At 37.7% G+C, this 14,942-nt stretch overlaps 1 protein-coding gene across 1 annotated transcript in view; it reads left to right on the top strand.

Annotated features, from left to right (window-relative positions):
- LRRC4C (leucine rich repeat containing 4C) overlaps window positions 1-14,942 on the top strand; it is a 784,071-nt gene that overhangs the window by 580,404 nt on the left and 188,725 nt on the right. The gene's annotated exons all lie outside the window — the stretch shown is intronic.

Raw genomic sequence — 14,942 nt, 5'->3', positions numbered from 1 at the left:
AAGTAAGCCCGCAGCACACAAGTCATAATTAAACCTTAGCCTAGCTAAGATTTGTGAAGTTCTGTGACTTGCTAAACTCATGGGAATCTACTTCCTTGAGTCATTCTACGCATGTGGATTGGAGATTGCTACTTTTGTGCATAAGTTCACAATGTTGAGGGAAGAGGGAAGAATACTGTTTTAAATAGCAATAGCACTTAGACTTATATACTGCTTCATAGTGCTTTACAGTCCTTTCTAAGTGGTTTAAAGAGTTGGCATTTGCTCCCAACAATCTGGGTCCTCATTTTACTGACTTCGGAAGGATGGAAGGCTGAATGAGCCTGCAATACTGCATTCTAACCACTGTGCCACCATGGCTCTTTATAGCCTTAGTATTAAAACGTAATAGTTTTAGCAGTAAGATCAGTGAGATTAATTAACCACATTGGTGGTCAGCTTAAGGAGAGGCCAATTTGAGTTGCTTTAATTTGATTCAAAGTGATTTGATTCAATGGCCTAAACTCAGATCTCAGAATAGAGATGACACTTCAGTGTGGCTTTGAATGTGAAGGTATTCATCTGAGTTTCTCAAACCAGCTGATACACTGAAACATAGTTACACTTTCCAACTAAACAGTTATTTAAGAATATCTGTACATTAGGGAAAATTGCAGAAATTAATGCAGAAATTAACAAAAATGATGTAAAATATAATATATCAGGAAATTTATTGCATAATGTACCATAGGAGATATGTGCATAAATACTGTATATAGGTGATTTTATGTATTTTATAAAGAATTCCAACTAAGCAGAAATGGGAGATAGAAAAAACTAGGAGATTCTGAAATTCATAGTACAGTCTTAGCAAGCAAGAGAGAAGATAGAGTTTAATCAGAGAAAGAAGGAATGATACACTTGTGACTTGCTGAAACTCTGCTAAATTTTAGCTTTGGCATTGCTAATTCTTTGGCTATTTTGGAATTTTCTACTCTCTTCTTGCTCTACTATTTATTGGTTATCAAACCCTACTTGAGGCCCTGAAGATAATTAATGAATAACGGTTCCTTATTTCTTAGTCATGCTATGGATTACAGGTAATCTTTGACTTATTTGTTCCATGATCATTCAAGGTTACAATGGCGCTGAACAAAGGGACTTGTGGTCTGAGTCTGAAGTTACAACCACTGTGGAGCCTCCATGCTCACAGGTCAAAATTCAGGTGCTTTTGCAGCCTACTTGTGGTTACAACCCCAGTGTACTGCAATTCTTCCACTTGCTTACTTTCTCTCCATCTAGGCCCATTTGGCATGTTGCTACCCTGTTCTTGGCTGCCCCATGGAACCATCACTGTCTTCTTGTTCCCACTGCTGGCCAGACTCTTGGACTAGATGAGGCTCACTTTGTGCTATGAAAAAAAAGGGCGGGGAGGAGCAAACGACTCCCCTTTTTTCCCTAAATGGATAGCCACCCCCAACCCTGTCCAGTACATTTTGCAAAGGAGCATTTTGACACATGCTGGCTCAGGAGAGGCAGCTTTTAGCCTCTCCTTTTTTTTTTTTTTTTTTTTGCAGTACAAAGCCAGCCCAAATCTGTCCAAGGAGCCAGGCAAGGCATGCCTTAGCAGCAGCAGAAGCAATAAAATAGCAATAGCAGTTAGACATGTATGCTGCTTCACAGTGCTTTACAGCTCTCTCTCGAAGCAGTTCAAAGTGTCAGCATATTGCTGCCAACAATATCTGGTTCCTTATTTTACTGACCTCAGAGAATGGAAGACTGAGTCAACACTGAGATGGTAAAAGTGAGCTAGGGTAGTGAAGTGTAGTGCAGCAAAGGTCTGTTAGGACTGGACTGGAGCAGTTGCAGCTTCTCAGGATGTAGCAAGCAGCCCCAGAGTGGTATGGTTCTGGTCTGCTTGCTGCCCTGGAAAGCAAGGTGTAGATACGGGAGGGAATAATTACAAATAGGTGGAGTTGGAAGCAATCCATTACTTTGCTGAGTAAAAGTGAGATGAGCAGTATATAAATTTAATAAACAAATAAATTACTGAACTTCAGGGCTTGTCTAACAACTGGTAAAATTCCTTAACAATGGCAACTGGGATTGCTAGGATTCTGTTCACTAAGTGTTGTCGTCTCATGATGGCTTGCTTTAGGAATGCATTGCTTAGTGACCAAAATTCTAGCCTCAGTTGTGGTCATAAGTTTAGGATTGGTTAAAACACCAGGCTAGAAACCAGGAGACTAGGAAGTTCTAGCCTGGCTTTAGGCACAAAGCCAGTGCTTTGGCTCAGTCACTCCGTATCAACCCTAGGAGAATGAGACGATGGCAAATCACTTCCCCCGAAAAAATTTCCAAGAAAATTGCATGGCTAGTCTAGACAGTGGCTAGGACTCAGGGCTAGCATGAAAGTGTGTGTGAGTGCACACACTCTCTCACACACACAGAGAGAGAGGCAGTTTCAGAATTGTGCTGTATAGAAAGATCTAGCCATCATTTTTTGAAACACTTTTTTTCTCCAGTAGTCCCCTGGCCAAATGCCTTGAAAATCATGTTCAGTGAGAATCAATAGTAAAGGGCAAAAGATAAAGACTCAGTCATAAGTCATTAATATCAGAAATGGTTGAAATATATGTAACATTCTAATAGTTAATCACTCCTCCTTCCTAAGAAATACAGAACACTAAGTAGGAAATGCACTATGAATAACAAATGCACTTATTGACATTTTACAATGCTTGGGAAAGTTCAGAACCTGCAGAAAGAATGTGGCTTATGCACTTTTAATTTCCATTCCTGATTTATAGCAACAAGGTTCAGCTGGATAGTAGAATGACTTGATTTTTTTTCCGGCTGTACTAAAGATACTATTGTATATTCAAGTGGAAGTAAAGTTTGATGCCCAATGAAACTGTCCTACTGTATTTTTCTTGACATTTACTATTACTTTGTTTTAGCAATTGTTTGCAATGAAGAAAATAAAGAAGTACAAAGTTACATTGTCAAAGGATATAAACATTTTTCCCGTATTTCACGTGGGATGATTTTCTTTTCCCTACTGCATTTTGAATATTATTTTTTATCTTTCTTTTTCACACATATACAATACACAGACACCAAAATGGTTCTTTGATTGCAGCTCAGCTTGATTGTATTATTCTAACTGCAGGAAATTAAAAGAAACATACAACACATTTTGGAGAATTGGAATTATATTTTCCCTTTGAAAATCAGCTTTGGATTGTAGCACTGTCATGGGATGTTTTTTTATAATCTGTCCTTCCTCTTCTCTGCTACTTGTTCAATTATCTCACAGGGGGCCATTTCATTGTGATTTCCATTCTGTAATGTAGACTATTTCTAAGATAATTTATGGCAAGCAATACCAGAAGACTAATACACTACTCTCTGAGCTTAACAAAGGCAACACATGCCTGTGATATTACAGGTGCAGTTAATGGGTAATAAGATCAACTATATTTTGAAAGAGGTAACATTACCTAAAGCACTGTTTGTCACTAATAAATATAGAACCATGGTATTGAGTATATACAATTGGCAAAAAAAAACACGACTACATGCAACAAATTTATCTCTTTTCCTAAGCAGTTGCCATGGGAATAGTTATTTAGGGAATTCCATTTGTAGAGCCTGTGATTGAAGGTTTCTGTCTTGAGGGGTGGGACTGGGGTGTTCTTTCCCATATAAGTTTTATTTTAATATAAAGTCAATTATTTTCTTTTTGATAAAATTTGCACAAAACTTTCAAGAAGAAGCAACAGGAAAAATGTACTGAATGTCAATCATTAGTTTCCCATTATGCTTTAACCTGGCACTTTCAAATATAGTATTCAGAATTGACAGCTGTCAGTTGTGAGTCACGCACAATGACATTTTCTCTTTTCTCTTGTCTTCTTGGTATAGAAAGGCTCATATTGCATTTCTGCCCACCCACCTTGTTTCTTGTTCTAAAGTCAGTTGGGAAGGCAGCAGGGGTAGGTTTCTACCAGTTCTGTCCACCTCTGTAGAACCGGTAGCTCTGAAGAGCAGCAGACATAGAACCGGTTCTATGTCTGCTGATGTTTTTGCCCACCCGCCCATCCGGGCTCTTACCTGACCTTTATTTCCTGATTTTTTCAACTTCAGCTGCTGTGCAAGGCACAGCTGCAGTTTTAAAAAGCAGGAAATAAGGGCTTTTTCAAAGGCTGCTTCTCTGCACGCAGCGTGCTGATGATGATTTACAGGTGCACGCCAGCAGTGTGCAGGAAAGCACATCGTAAATCACCGAACTGGTAGTTAACCCTGTCGGATCCCACCCCTGGAAGGCAGGGCTGAATCGAGTGGTTTGTCAAAACAGAATACAAAGTATTAAAGTATCATGGACTAATAGAAGAACACCACAGTTTTCTTCTATCATCTGGCAGGCAGCAGTTGGGGAAGAAGATAATTATCAATGTAAACAGTTTAATGTAAACTGTGCTAAAGGCAAAACAACAAATTAATAGTTGCCACCAACATATTGTTAACATCTTGCAAATAAATTAAAAGTTGTTATGCTTAAAAATGTGCCACTGACACAGCCAGGAAATATTGAAAAGTATTTTTTTCACAGTATATAAGACACTGCATTACAATTAATCCAGTTTACTCCATTTAAGAAGGCAAATGACAGAATTGTACCCATAAGTGTTCATACATGTTTTGAAATAGCATCCGCCATTCCTCAATCCCTCTCCATCCCCTATGCATCCTGAACAACTGTTACAGCGAGTTTTTGTGGGAAAATTAAAGGAATGAGATTTGTACTTCTCTCATCCTTTTGCAAATGCTAAAGCCTGGATGTTTCCTCCCAGATTTGAGATAGCATGGTGATTGAGCTTTCTTTTCATATAACAATTACTAAATCTCACAATCATTCAAATGCTTATATTGGATTTGGCATTTTTATTCACTTATGGGGTTCTTTCCAATGGAATCCTAAACCTTGAAATTCATTTATTTATTTTATTTAACTACTTTATATAGCTTCCGATCTCATAAACAGCATGTCTGGATAAATATAGTAACATAACACACCAATAACAGGGCACATTATTACTTCCTTCTGGTTATATAAAAGCTCCTATAAAGCAAGATTTACTCTGGAATTTCCACCCAAATACTGTTTAGCTTTGCAAAATAATCATGATCACTCAGGTATTACCATTCACTGGCAATAATATGTTATAGCTTAATGTTCGTAACAGCTAATGAAAATCCTTTTATAAAATTTGCATCAATTTTGACTAGGTAGCTAACAAATTAACAGGGCGGGGTTTAAAAACAGCTATTCCGAATAGGTTGTTAATTTGATATAGCTTTTAATTATTTTCTTGCTTTTTATAATGCAAATTGAGTGCAGTTTCTAAAGAAAAATGTGAACAGAATTATTTATACTCATCAAAATATCACAATTCTCAACATGTCACTTGAAGATATTAATAATAAAGCACACCAGGTTTTCTTTTTCTTTTTTGCAACAGGGCCTGAATGTTGTTACTCTCCCAAATGTTTTCTCCTAAATCATAGCAACCTCTCTTGGTTTTATAAAGCAGCCATCACATTACTAAAACTGCTATTTATATGCCTGATCACTTGTAACTATAATAAGGAAGAAACAAGTAAGCTAATTGTTTTAGAAACAATCTGTTCTGTATTAGCATTCTTGTAGACTCGCATTCCGATTGGTCCACCCGGACCGCAACGTGATTGGCTTACTGAACTCCTGTGATTGGAGCGCTAAGAATCTACTGCGATTGGCCAAGCGATCGCAGGAGATTCAAAGCGCTGCCATTGGCCGCCGAGCCGCCGGCCAGCTGTATAAAGCCAAGCGGCTTGCAAGCCTTTTCTGTTCCTTTTCTAAACTCACAATAAAGAGCTGAATGTTCACTTCCGAGTCTCGCCTCTCAATGCGAACCGATCTACCGATCTAACACAATCCATGGCTCTAAAGGAAGGTAAAATGTTGCCTAGAACTCTAATATGCTACAGATACTTCCTTTGGGATCTATCAGGATTCCTGCTTCACCTATGTTTGCTTTTTAAAATATTTAAAAGTAAGAATAATTAGAAAGCTGGCAAATTGAAAAGCAAAAGAGCTTTTAGAATTCTCCCATTGTCTGATTGATCTTCACAGAGCTGTCTTCATATAAAGCCTGTAAGACATATAATAAATGGGTGGAACTTCAATCATGTGGTTGTAGCTCAGTAGTGGGATTCAAATAATTTTACTACTGGTTCTGTGGATGTGGCCTGGTGGGCGTGGTGTGGCATGGCCTGGTGGGCGTGGCTTGGTGGGCATGGCAGGGGAAGGATACTTTAAAATTCCCATTCCCACCCCACTCCAGGGGGAAAGATACTGCAAAATCTCTATTCCCTCCCCACCTCACTAACCTGCTTTCCAGCTCTGTTCTCCTGTGCAAGGCAACAAAAGAAGACCCAGACAATCAGCTGGGACTCAGGAGGCAGAGAATAGATGGGGACAGAGCCAGTCAGAGATGGTATTCTCTGAACTACTTAAAATTTCCACTACCAGTTCTCCAAAACTGGTCAGAGTTTTCATCTAAGATATGGATGTGGCTAGAGGAAATGATGGGACTAAAAATAGACTATAAACCAGAATTCTTTTTATGGGAATTATGTCAGAAAAGCATAACAAAGAAGAGACTTTCTTAATAATCCATGTTATCACAGAACAAGAATGGTGTTTGCCCAGAAATGGAAGGTTAGAGAACTTCCTAGTGAGGATGAGGTGATAGATAAGATTTTGACATGTGCTGAAATAGACAGACTGACTCTAGAAATGAAATACAAGGATGAGTCAGAATATTACACGATTTGAAATAAATTTTATTATTGATGGGAACAGAAAGGAAGGATTCAAAATGAAAAAGAGAAAAAAGATTTGTAGAAGGTATATTCGAGATTAACTAAAACTGAGGATGGCAGAAGGTGTAATGAAGGAAAATTAAATGTACAAAGACACAATATGTATGTATAAATGTATATAAGGTATATATTATGTATCATAAGATGTAAGACAAAAAGATATGTCAAAAATGATTTCACCATGTTCTATGTTTTTAAATAATGTATTGAATAAAATTTTGGATTTTTTTTTTTAAAAAGACCCAGCTGATCAGTGAAACTCGGGAGGTAGAGAATAGTTAGGGGCAGGCAGTCAGAGGTGGTATTTGCTGGTTCTCCGAACTACTTAAAATTTTTGCTACCAGTTCTCCAGAACTGGTCAGAACCAGAACCAGTTCTCCAGAACTGGTCAGAACCTGCTGAATGCCACCTCTGTTATAGCTACCATCATGATTTTTTTTATTTCCTTGCAGCACATCATTGAACCTCTACACCATGCCCTTATTGTTCACATAGTTAAAAATATACAAGAAATACAGTAAAAAAAATTGCAAAGCCAAGTGCCAGCCTTTGGCATCATTTTGATTTACACAAAAGTTGATTGACCTCATAAATATCTTATAGATAGTCTTAATAAGTAAAGACAGGAAAGCTAGTGCTTTGTTTGGAAAGAATAAATATACAGAAGCAGTAGGACATAGCTGAAGAGAATGTCAGAGAATAGTGTCACCAGTTTGACTTTCCGGTAAGTGGGTGATTTGTCCATAGCTAATGTGGCAACTAGGCAAGTTTTTCCATGACAATTATTTTTGAGAGTATCTATAATATGCACTCAAATTCTGGTCCCCCATTATGCTAGTGACATTGTTCTAATAGCCAAAAATGAAAATAATCTGCAAAGTCAAACAACTTGGTCATTGTCCCATTGACTTCTCATTTGAGCCACAAATACTCGGCCCTATTTATCCTACTTTACATAATTCGTACAGTAACCTAGCTCCCCGGAGAAGCATCTACCACTGAGAAAGGTGGAAGAAAAGAGGACCAGTAGAGTGGTGGAATCAGTTTAAAGTGATGATAATCAACCATTGGAAGACCTGAATGGCCAATTTAGGGACAGATTATAATGATACTGACAAAATCTATCTATATGGTCACTAAGAGTTAACATGAAATGTATGTATGTATGTATGCATGTGTGTATGCATGCATGTATGTATTGTTGTTTTTACAAAGAACTCAAGGCAGAGAATACATCCAACACACCTACCTTCTCATGTTTCCCCACAACAACAGTCTTGTGAGATTAACTGGGCTGAGAAAGAGTGACTGGCTCAAAGTCACACAGATGGCTTTTATAGTTAAGGTAGGATTTGAATTCACAATCTTCTGATTTGAGCTTGGTGGACCAAATTGGCTCCCAATTTGAGAAATATACAAACATGTACATATTGTGTTTGCATACATATATGCAAATGAATGAATGAATGAATGACCCCCAGGTTAGGGATAGATTATCTTGGGGAAAATCTGTCTACATGGTCACTAAGAATTTATACCAACATGATGGCACATTGTTAGGAATGATAGTCACCTAAAAGTTGGGTTGGAAATATATAAATCAGGATAGTGATTTAATACTGCATCTTTAAGAGAATGCTGTAAGTGTGATTGGCTGAGGTTCCTCCAATGGCCATAAGATGGAGGCAGAAACCTGGTTTCCTTCTCCTTGCATTTCCTGTTTTGCTGTTTTGCCTGATCATCATTCTGCTTGGATTGCTGAGTTTTGCAACTGTTAGCAAACTCCATTTACTGAACTCTGTTTATGATACTGGTAAAGAAAAGGACTTCATTTGTGGATTATCCCTGGACTGATTGTTTTGAATACTAACGGCTTTAACCGTGCATGATTTAGACTGTTAGACTTTGTTTACCCGTTTACCGGAAGTAAAACCTACATTTTACTATTCAGTGTATCTGTGTGCTGGTTGTGTGTTATTCATCACCACTCTCACTTTGTTTCCCTGAGTGCACTCATTCGCCTAATGGGGAATACCTCAACACTGGTTATGGGCCCAGGCTATACCAGATTCAGATAACGGAGAGTTAGTGTGAATACACAGTACTGTATACAGACAGCTGTTTACTGTTTAATTGTGGGTTATTGTCCTGGTAAAGATGGCACAAGACCCGTCAACAAGTCTATCACTGATAACCCTGTTGGATGGAACAAACTATGTTTCCTGATCTATGAAGTGCAGTCTACTTCTGTGTAGGGAAGAGTTATGGGTTGCAGTTCAGAATCCACCGGCTGTGAATGCTTTGGATCAAAATAATGAGGATGATGCCAAAACATTAGCTGACTTTAAAAGGAACAACGGACGAGCTCTTTGTATAATTGGACTAACATTGAGTGACCAGCAACTAGTCCATATTTGTGGAGAAGAGTCTTCTGCTAGGTGTTGGGATAATTTGAAGAGGATTTATATTTGTGACAGTGTAGGTGCACACATACATCTTACACATAAGCTGTTTAGAGCAGGTCTTCTGAAACATGGAGATATGTTAGCTCATTTGAACTTCATGAAAAGAACTTTTCAAGAGCTACATGAAAAGGAACTGATTTTTTCAGAGCTGCATCAGGTTTACATCATTCTTTCCTCATTGGATGAAAGTTATGATGATTACATATCTTCACTAGAAGTCCTGACCAGAAATGAACTGACATTGACTGACATAACCAGATGATTGTTAGAAGAGGCAAGAAGAAAGCTGGAAAGAGACCAACTGAGAGAAAAACAACCACAAGAAGAGGATTTGTCTTCAACTGCCTATATGGTTAAGAAATGTTTTTCTTGTGGGGATAAGGGACATATAGCTAGATTCTGTAAGAAGGGAAAATGACAGAATATTGGTAATCACCAGAAGGCCAAGAAGAATGTTAATTTAGCTATGTCTAGCAAAACTAGTATCAACTACCCATGATTTGTGGGTAGTTGATAGTGGAGCAACACAGTGCATTACTAGAAATAGAGAGAGGTTTGTAAAGATGTCCATGAGTGAGCAACATGTATCATTGGCAAATGGCTGGAAGATGAAAGCATCTGGTGAAGGTACTGCATATTGTTCATGTGTAAATGAGCATTTATCTATGTTATATGTACCTAAACTGAAATTTAATTTGTTATCAGTAAGGGCTTTAGTTAATCTTGGTTATGTAGTAACCTTTAGGGGAGATAATTGTATAATAGAAAAAGAGGGTAAAAGTGTTACTGCTACTTTAGAGAATGATTTATATGTGATCCATGATGACCAGTTGCAGATGGCTAATTCAGTTTATAACAAATTAAGCTACATGACGAAAGTATACATTTACTACATTGATGTCTGGGGCACATTAATTTCAAAATGCTGAAACAAACTGTTAAATTGTCAGAGGGAGTAAAATTAAAACCTTTCAGCAAGTACTTAAACTGCAATGTCTGTAATCAGGAGAAAAGCAAGGTTACTCCAGCAAACAGACTGAATGGGTTTAAGACCAAAGAACCTTTAGAGGTTGTGTTTGCTGACATAATTGGACCTAAGAAACCCAGTTTGGGAGGTGCCTGCTATGTTTTGAGTATAATGGATCATCACTCACGGTATGGTTTCTGCTATTTAATGAAAAACAAAACAGAAATGTTCCAACATTTCTTTAATTGGCTAAGGTTTGCAGAAAGAAAAATGAAACATAAGGTAATTACTGTAGTTATTGATAATGGGACTGAGTTTATTAACAATAGATTCCAAACGATGTTAAAATTGGCTGGTATCAAGCATAAGCGTTCTGCACCTTACAGACCACAACATAACTCGTTTATAGAACAAAAAGGCAAATGTTACAAGCCATGGCTCGCACTATATTATCTGATTCAGATTTGCCTGAAACACTGTGGGGTGAGGCCATAATGTGTAGCAACCATGTGTTAAACAATGTGGTTAACATAATGACTGGTGAATTGCCACTCACTCGTTGGCATGGCAGAAAACCAAATTTAAGTTATCTACATACATTTGGGCTCCAGAATGGGTGCATATTCCCTCACAAGTAAGACTGAAAGGGCAACATAGAGCTAGGAAATTATTTTTCATATGTTATGAGGCCAACCATAGATCATTTAGATTCTGGGATCAAGGCACAGCTAATATTTACTGTAGCACTAGTGCTAAATTTCTTGAGCATGTTGAGTGGAATAAACTAGAACAGGAATCCAACAATGATATTGTTATTGACACCCAAGTAGTCCCTCATGATGAGATAGTTAAACCATCAATAGCCATTAAAGAGGAAGAACAGGCACAGGAGGAAGTAGAAGAACATGAGCAGGTAGAAAAGGAGAGTGCACAACTCAGTAAGCCCTGAGTTGCCTAGATGTTCGAGCCATGTAACACAACCACCAGGTAAGCATACCATAGGGTATAAGTGGATTTATAAAATTAAGACAGGTATGGATGGGACTGTTACCCATAAAGCCAGGTCAGTAGCACAAGGGTTCATTCAGTCAGCCAATAACTACGATGAGGTGTTTGCACCTAGTCTGAAGGCTGCCATATTATGAGCAGCATTAGTGTGGGCTGCTAAAAATAAATACATAATAAACCATTTAGATGTGGAGAAATAAATACCCTAAAAATAAATACATAATAAACCATTTAGATGTGGAAAAATAAGTACATAATAAACCATTTAGATGTGCACCATTGCAACATGGTATATATTTAAAGAAGACTTTGGGGATACAAACTGATAACAAAACTGATTGCTGGAGATTAAAAAAGAGTCTTAATGGCTTGAAGCAATCAGGCTATGAATGGAACCAGTGCATAGTGAAGGAATTAACAAAGATAAGTTTTGTTGGTGTAGTTTGATGGTGTAGTTTCATTGTTGCTATTGTTTACTTATGACATAGCATTAATCACTAAAACCGAGCAAGAAGCTACTGGGATTATTTCACTGTTAGAAAAGAAATTTAAAATAAAACATTTAGGAGAGTTTAAACAGTATCTTGGTTTAAAAATAGATAAAACTAGGGGAGAATACAAAATCTCACAGGCAGATAAAATTAACCAGTTACTGAGGAATTTTAAAATGGAATTTTGTAAACCAGCTAAAACACCAATGAGCCAGGAATTTAGCCACAGTGATGTGCAAAGTCCTGTTTTTGCTAAAGATATTTATCAATCTTTAATTGGTAGTTTATCTTATCTTAGTAATTGGTTAAGGCCAGATATAGCACACAATGTTAACCAATTAGCCAGGTTAAATAGTGAGGCTACTCAAAGGCACTGGCAAGCTGCTAAGTGTATTGAGATATCTTAAACAAACAATGCATTATATTTAGAGCCTAAAGGTGAACCAAGTTTAACTGCATATGCCGATGCAAGTTTTGCTACAGATGTTCCTACACATAAATCAACATCAGGTACTGTAGTATTATTAGGAAAGGTGTTTATTGGATGGTGGTCTATTCGACAAAAACATCTAAGTTTATCAACAATGGAGGCTGAATTCTCATGTTTGTCTCTATTATGTATGGACTTAGTTTGTTATAAACAAGTATTGATAGATATGGGAATTAATGTAAATGAACCTACTGTTGTGTATGAAGAAAACCAATCAGCAATTCAGATGGCTTCCAAACTTGCTGTACAGGCAAGATAAAACACACTGATCTAAGATATCTAAATGTGACACAATGTGTTCAAAGTAAAATGATTAAACTGGAGTACTTCATTCAGAGAATAACATTGCAGATCATTTTACGAAAGCCCAAGGCACTATAAAACCTAAGGCTTGCTGTGATGAATATGGACTTAAATATAAGGTTTTATATATTGTCCTACCCAAAGGGGAGAATGTTAGGGATGATAGTCACCCAACAGTTGGGTTGGAAATATATAAACCAGGATAGTAATTTAATACTGTATCTTTAAGAGAATGCTATAAGTGTGATTGGTTGAGGTTCCTTCAATGGCCATAAGATGGAGCCAGAAACCTGGTTTGTTCTTTTTTGCATTTCCTTTGATTTCCTTTTACCTTTTGCCTGAACGTCATTCTGCTTGAATTGCTGTGAGTCTTGCAACTATTCGCAAACTCCTTTTACTGAACTTTGTTTATGATACTGGTAAAGAAAAGGACTTCGTTTTTGGATTAACCCTGGACTGATTGTGTTGAATGATAACTGCTTTAACCGTGTATAATTTGGACTGTTTGTTAGACTTCGTTTACCCGTTTACTGGAAGTAAAACCTACATTTTACTATTCAGTGTATTTGTGTGCTAGTTGTGTGTTATTCATCACCACTCTCACTACGTTTTCCTGAGTGCGCTCATTCTCCTAACGGGGAATACCTCAACACATATAATCAAATCAAAACACATCTAATCTGATCCAATCCAATCTAATCAAATGTTGTCTACCACTGTCCTAGTATACTCAAATATATTAAATTTTTAATAGATACATTCAAATTTTTAATACTTGGGAATTGTGATAAAGTATTCACTTCCTTTTACACTACTAGAAATATTAGTAATGTAGTATTATTATTAATCTTTCTTCTAGAGATTTCTTCTAGAGATGTTAAAGAGGTACTCATGGAAGTAAGAGTTGTACAATTTAAAGACAAATTAGAGTGTTTTTATTATTTTATATTTTGCTTTGATTGTTAGGTATAGATTAAGGCATCATTGATTTTTACTTTTTTTTATCCCAATTTTCTTATAGAAAATAGTGCTATTATTGCATAGAGTATATTTATACAGTTACATGCATTTTTTCATGCTTCTTCATACACTTTATTTAGATTCTTCCTTTCTATTTTTATTCCAGTTTTAGTAATAATTTGGACATTGCTTGCCTAGAGAAATTAACTTAGGAGGGAGGTAGCTAGGTGGTGAATGGGTTTCTTTGGAAGTAATTGTCTTCATTTTTATTTTATGTTTGCTTATAATTTTATTTCTTTTTTAATTATATTTTTATATCCACTCAAGTATATCAATTATAATGATTGGCTTGGTTAGAATTTTGCTCTACAAAGCAGCTATCAGTGTGGTGAACACTTTTTAGATTTAGTTTTATTACACTTTAATAGCTTATTAAATTGGAATATAAAAAGAATGCATAATATTGTTACGTATAGAAAGTTGCTTCAAAATCTATATAGGACAAAGAAGGTGTTATATTTTTACAGAATACCTGTTATGTCCTGAGAACTCTAGGAGTTCTCACTCAGGTCCATTCACTTTGAGTGGGCGTTCTCCCCCTTTCCTCATTGGCTGGTTTCCCCCAGCAGCCGGCTATATAAGCAGGCTGCGGGGTCCAACCAGTTGCTGATTGCTGCGAGCCAGTTCCCAGTCGTGGCAAGCACGATCAGCCCTTTATTGTATAATAAAGTATTGTTGCACTCATGCTCTGGTTCAGCCTCTCTTTTCCCAAACTTAACACTGGCAACGAGGATGGGATGGCTACCAGAAGCACCATGCAACCGCTGAGTCACTAGCCGCCGATCCGCGGCCAGAGAGAGCGATCGGCCGGCGATAAGAGCAACGCTGATCCGCATGCCAGAGAGAGCGGTCAGCAAACAAAAAGAGCAAACAAAAAGAGCAAACGCTGATCCGCTGACAGAGAAAGCGGCCAGCAAGCGATTAGTAGCGAACACTGATCCGCAGCCAGAGAGAGCGGTCAGAATCAATAGTTAGAAGCGTCTGTAGCCGCTTGTTAGCCAAGCTACAGGGAAAGTGAAGCGCTGCGAGCCGCAGCCGCTCAGTATTAGGTGCGAAATTCAAATGGCTGCCATTTGAATTTCAACCCTAAAGGCACAGCACAGCGCTGTAGCCAAGTCACTGACACCCACACAGGCGCGAATCCAAACGCCGCCAACGGCTAATAGCCAAACGTGGTTAACCCAGAGAGAAAGAGAGGACTGCGAAAAGCCTCTCCGGAGCTGAAATCACTTGCCTGCCACAGGCACTAAAACATTGTCTGCTGCCCCAGAGAGATTTTTTTCCACAGG

The sequence above is a fragment of the Pseudonaja textilis genome, chromosome 1 (assembly GCF_049901715.1).
Source record: "Pseudonaja textilis isolate UNSWEBS1 chromosome 1, rPseTex1.2, whole genome shotgun sequence".
In the NCBI taxonomy this organism is placed as follows: Eukaryota; Metazoa; Chordata; class Lepidosauria; order Squamata; family Elapidae; genus Pseudonaja; species Pseudonaja textilis.
The sequence above is the reverse complement of the archived record's forward strand: the minus strand, read 5'-3'. Positions and strand labels throughout refer to the sequence as shown.